Source organism: Diorhabda carinulata, chromosome 6, assembly GCF_026250575.1.
Source record: "Diorhabda carinulata isolate Delta chromosome 6, icDioCari1.1, whole genome shotgun sequence".
NCBI lineage: Eukaryota > Metazoa > Arthropoda > Insecta > Coleoptera > Chrysomelidae > Diorhabda > Diorhabda carinulata.
The window spans coordinates 26,957,617-26,963,616 of NC_079465.1; the positions used below are offsets into that span (position 1 = coordinate 26,957,617).

General features: G+C 33.9%; 1 non-coding gene across 1 annotated transcript; it reads left to right on the forward strand.

Moving 5' to 3' along the window:
* The first annotated feature begins 3,772 nt into the window (after positions 1-3,772).
* Trnag-gcc (transfer RNA glycine (anticodon GCC)) lies at positions 3,773-3,843 on the forward strand. The gene has a single exon. It is a non-coding gene; the product is annotated as a tRNA-Gly (tRNA).
* Positions 3,844-6,000: the final 2,157 nt, after the last annotated feature.

The following is a 6,000-nucleotide window of genomic DNA, read 5'->3' on the forward strand; positions in this document are numbered from 1 at the left end:
TCTATTTATGTTTTGATGCTTCCTTCCAACGATTGTTCATCGCTTCTTTATAATTTTTAGTATCTTCTTCACTTATCAAATAATGAGAGCTCATAATCAATCAGATACTTTGATATATTTTGTGTTCTCTTGTATGATTATTATCTTCGCTTTGCAGGTTTTCATTTTCCTTTTCTTCTTTACATTCTATATTATTTTTTTCATTTTTACTTCGCTCTTCATGGTAATAGTGGCGTTCTTCATGATTTCTTCCTTCTTTTGGAGGGACATGTTTATCAAGTATGTTGCTGCCATAAGAGCGTTAAATATTGTTCGAATTTTGTCAAATATTGTCCTGTCCACTTTTAACATCCATCTGTGAACTATATGGGATTGTATATTCAGTTTTTATACCTTCTTGTTCAATTTCTATTTCTCTTATAAGATTTTCTGATTCTTGATATGTATCAACCAATAAATAAATTTGGGTAGTGCGTTGGGTATCTAGATATCTTATCTATGCACGTTCCAAAACACGTTTCTGACACTATTCTAGTATTTGTGCAGTAGAGGTTTGAAACGAACATGTTTTGTTCTCGTGGATCAACGTATCAATCTCAAATTTCTCGTTAAGTTGAAAAAAACTCCAACTGAGAGCTATAAATTGTTGCAATAGGCTAATGGAGACAATTATCTATCTCGTGCGCGTGTTTTTGCGTGGTGTAACGGCTTTAGTGAGGGCCGAGAGAGCACTGAAGTTGACCAGCGCCCAGGTCGCCCTGTGACTGGTTCATCTCCGGAAACAGTGACCAAAATCAATCAAATTGTGTGTGCAATTCATCGAATGAGCATCCGGATGATTGCCGAAGCTGTAAACGCTGATAAAGAAACGGTTAGAAAAAATTACACATGACAAAAGTCTGTGCCAAAAAATCTGACTCCTGACCAAAAGCTCTTGCGCTAATGGGTCTGCTTAGATTTCCTTGAAAGGTAAGAAAGATTAGAAAAAGATGTGCTTTGGAAGCGGTAAAGCAAAAAACGGCAGAGATCCTAAAGGACCTCACCAAAGAAGACTTCCAGCACTGTTCTTTGATATTTGTAGATTGTGTTCTCATAATTTGTTTGAAAAGAAACATGTGTCACATATTTTATCACTTTTAGGTAAATTCATGTTACTGTACGTGATGTGTCCTATATGAAGTTATGGAAAGCATCAGAATTTACCACAAAATCAATTTCTGCAGGCATATTTAAACACATAGTGTCATCTTTGTTGAAGGCTACAAACATTTCTTCTTGGTAAGCTTAGAGTTGTTGGCATGACGTCTCACTTGTCCTCTCTCTGATACAGTTTCTGCTTTCTTACAAATTCCACTTTTCCTTATTTCTGTTCTTCCATTTTAGCTCTACGTCTAAGAGATGAGATTTCACAAAGTCCATAGTCATTCCTTGTATATCATCAATTGCTTTTGCACATTTTTATATGTTTGTCTGTCACATACAGGATGATTACTGTTTTTGCTTTAGCGTTATTTTCAACGAATTCCTTGTTTCTTTTGTCACAAGTGCCCAAAACTTTAATCAAATCCTTCTCTTCTAGTTAACACGAAATTTCCAATTTGAGAAAGACACTCCATCATTTTAATTTCTCCAATATCTTAACAATCAACACTAATAAAAGAAAAACTACGGAGAAAAAGTGATCTGTCTCATATTTTTGATAGTACAAATGTCAGATCAGACACGCACTTTCCAAGACACTGATGGTTCAGTGTAGTTTCTCCGTGCCGTCCAACTGCGCTTCCTGGGTTCAAATCTGGTCTAGGAAAATTTACGTTTTAAATGTGTACAGAACTACATTGAAAATATTTATTATTTTTCATATGAAAATAGACACAGCAGTAGGTCTGTCGAAGTCCACGGCAAGAAATTTTGCTTAGCGCTCCATGTCCTTTTTTGGACCAGAACCTTGTTGAATTTCTGAGCGCGCTGTTTAAGCAGAATCGAATGAATCACGAATAATATTTCCAAAAAACAGAATAATTATTTTGACGGTTAATTATATACAGTTAATTGAGACATGTTCTGGGTGTCACGTCTCCATCGAAAACGACGAAAAAAAAAAACAAACAATTGAATTTCGGTAAATTTTGTTGAATAATGCGATGGATAACCGTTACTGCAACATTTATTTGAATTCGACAAGGTGACAACAAACAAATAAACTTGAACCTTACAACTTTTTCGCCATGGCCGCAACGTGGCCTCTTAAATCATCATTCACAATGTATATTCATTACATTTCGATATCGACAGTAATGAAATGGAACAACTAATATTATAAATCGTCTCAAATCAAGAAATTCATTAATATATGTCAACGTAAGGTCTACGGAAAAATTATTTAAATTGCAATAATATAATTACAAACAATGTATTGGAAAAATACATTGTAAAAACAAATTTAAACTGGACGCACAGAAGTTCAACCATGTGAACTTCTAAGAAAAATTTCTGGGTTTTAGGTGTCATTTGGTTAGTATCCATCAGGTTTTCGTATGGTTAGTTGCTTCAGCTTGTAATTCGTTGAGCCTAAAGTTGGGAGATTCAATGGGATGGGTCCCAGTTGAGGCTGTACGTAAACACTCTATGATACCAACAAGCGCTGAACCCTCTGCGGCAGCAGTTCATGCATGATGAAAGAAGAGGCTTAACCATTGCAGAGTGTGTTAGAATATGATGAATATTTTCAGTAGAAGCGGTAACAGCGTTTCAAATAAAAGGTTCAGTTTATCACAAATGGTCAGCGTGTAGAGTGTTATAGTCCACTGAAGTGTATAAGTTACTTTTTCATAATCACACTCCACCGAGTCTAGTATCCAATGAACAATCTTTGCGCAGTTCCCTTTTTATATTTTGGTGTGTATCTGTTTGTATCAGGGCCAAAATTCGAAACTGGACGCACAGTAGTTCAACCATGTGATCTATTAAGAAAAATTTCTGGGTTTGGGTGAAATGTTTCGAAGTAAATCGGTTGCCATTAATGAACCCAATGATCAGTGATAAATAATGTCTTCCTAAATGAAGTGTGTCGGACGCCGTTGGTTTTAGGCGTCATTTGGTCAGTATCCATCAGGTTTTCGTATGGTTAGTTACTTCAGCTTGTAATTCGTTGAGCCTATATCCTCATGAGTTAGACCCAAAGTTGGGAGATTCAATAGGATGGGTCCCAATTGAGGCAGTACATAAACACTCTATGATACCAATAAGCGCTGAAACCTCTGCGGCAGCAGTTCATGCATGATGGAAATATACCTGAAATAATATGTCATATGTCCAGTATATACTATGAATATTAATATGAGTATTAGTATGAATATATATATGTATAAAACAAGTAAACACAGTGATAATACGTGGAATACGTGTCGAATTATTTGCATATTGGGAATACTATATGAATCTCAATTTAAATATACCGGTATACTAGTTTCGTCTCGTCGGTTTCGATGGCTCAAGAATATTATCTGACCTACCCGATTTAAGGACATGGATTTTTTTCTTTTGTACTTAAGCGAACTAAATGATCAAGTTCTTAGTAAATTACAGTACCAAAAAGGTAAACTGGGTCACTAGTCTAATTACATTTATCATAACGAATGGAACCCTACAGATCATTATCAAGAACGTTTGGTTGATCAAGGTAATCAAGAGGGTTCCACCTAAAATAATTTATTCAATTGTATATACTTACTTATCCCTAAATTAAAATTATACATCGAGAGTTTATGTAGCATCGGTGGTTCAGTGGTAGAATGCTCGCCTGCCACGCGGGCGGCCCGGGTTCGATTCCCGGCCGATGCAAAAAATAATTTTTGATAATTGATTTTTATGTTTTGATTCATATTTCTCCTATAGTTCTCCCAATATCAATTACAGATTATAAAAACTTATATAAAAACCGTTTCCGACAATTTTGTTTGATCTCCCATAGGCGTAGATACCTCATTTTATAAATTTATTACTTTTATAAATACTTTTAAAAATATGTAATTGGACGGCATTATAAGCCATTATTTAAACAGAAGCAGTTAATTGCAGTCCAACTTGAAGCTTGGAAAAAAATCATAATTACACCTCGTTAACTAGCTACAACTGAATATTAAATTATAAAACGTAAATAGACGAGTAAAATGTAAGGGCGTTTGGTTTAAACAGGGTACCAGACGCGAACTGAGTCCTTTTTGTACCCCATTCTTTTTTTTCTGGAAAACGAACTTTCAAAACAAAAACCATAAAGGAAAATAAATTTTTTGCAAATAGTGCAGTTTGTAGAAGTGCATGGCACTTCCGGAGTCTACGGAGGATATTTCTTTGGACTTGGAAAATTATTCCAAAATTCTGCCTAATACCATCACAATGGAAGTTTATTCTCTCGATTATTTCGTTGTGTTTACTGGTGTCACTGATGTCACAGCATTATTTTCATGTCATATACTCACCCTCGAATTTTTCAAATATTATTTAAAAACCACCCGAATGTATTAATCAATAATAATAAAATAAGGCAACCATAAACGGCACAACACGTTACTATTTTCCAAATAAAATAATTTTAAAAATATAAATTAATATTTCAATTTAATTCATTTATTCTACGCCCATGTCTGGAAACGTCAAAAATCGCACTGTCAATATTCCTTGTAAATGACATTTGACAATAACATGCACGTAATGAGATCTCATAACATACACGTGCGTTTTGAGAAGAAAACTTAAACTTCTTGGTTTAATTAAATTACAATCAGACTTTTATTTACGTAAGACTTTATTTGGTCTATTTACAAAAATTTAGTCAATTAAAAAAGAAAGAGTCATGCCCCTAAAAGTAGGCAGCACATTATGCAAATTCTTTAAAAATAGGACACGTTTTCTTAAGTAGCATGCTATGAATGGGCGTAGAAAAAGTATAGTACGTTACACGAGTTATAAGCATTACGCACTCATGAAATTTTTCACTTCGTGACTAATATAGTATTTATTTTGACAAAGCAACTTAGCCGGTCCAAATTATACTTGCACAGCTATTGGCAGATAAGAAAACTATAATCTGGGTCTACTTTATGGCCATGAATAATGTGGAGCATTCTATACCATTCGTAATCCTTGTATCTATACTTCGTGACATAGTGTCAATTGAATGTGATGCTATAAAACGAGAATTATTCAAAATTTTATCGTCCTAATAAAGAAACAAAACATTTTTTTTAATAATCATATTTATATTTCAACTATTGTAAACTTTTTGAACCATTCCTGTTGTTAGTTGTCGTCTTTATCTTCAAAATAGGCGTTCACGTATGCTATAACATCCTAGTCTGATAAAAATCTCTGTCCTGCAAGTAAAACTATAGTAAAGAAACAGGAAAAAGTCATTAGGGGCAAGATCTGGAGAATACGGTGGGTGGTTAATCAATTTAGAGTAAAATTCATAAATTTCAGTCTTGCAGAACACAGAATGCTGTTGAAAATAAAATAAAACACAAAATAATGAATGAAAATGCAGAAAAATATAAACAGTGTAAGCCTAAAGTGAAGTAGAGGAATGGAAAAATAGCAAGAATGATGAACCTAATACACAATTATAGATTTCGAATTACGAAATACTATTAACAGATAACGAAGGGGAGTAAGAAGAATTGGGATGGATTTGGGATGACTTGAAGTTATGAATAAGCCGAAATAAACTGAAAGGGTAAAAAAAGGACCTGCAAAGCTCAAAAGAGCGATCAAGTTTCATATACTATTGGAATATTTTGATCTAGTTAATTTGACAATTATGACAAGTGTGAAGTCTTTTAACGAATATATCAACCACAATATCTAGAACTTTTGTGTGACTATATTCCTAATTTGGCAAATTTTAGAACACTCCTTCTGCAAAATAATAAATTAGTGGTTATTGAGAAAAAAATTATACAGACGTCATTAATAAGTAGACCAAGTGCTACCTACGTATGC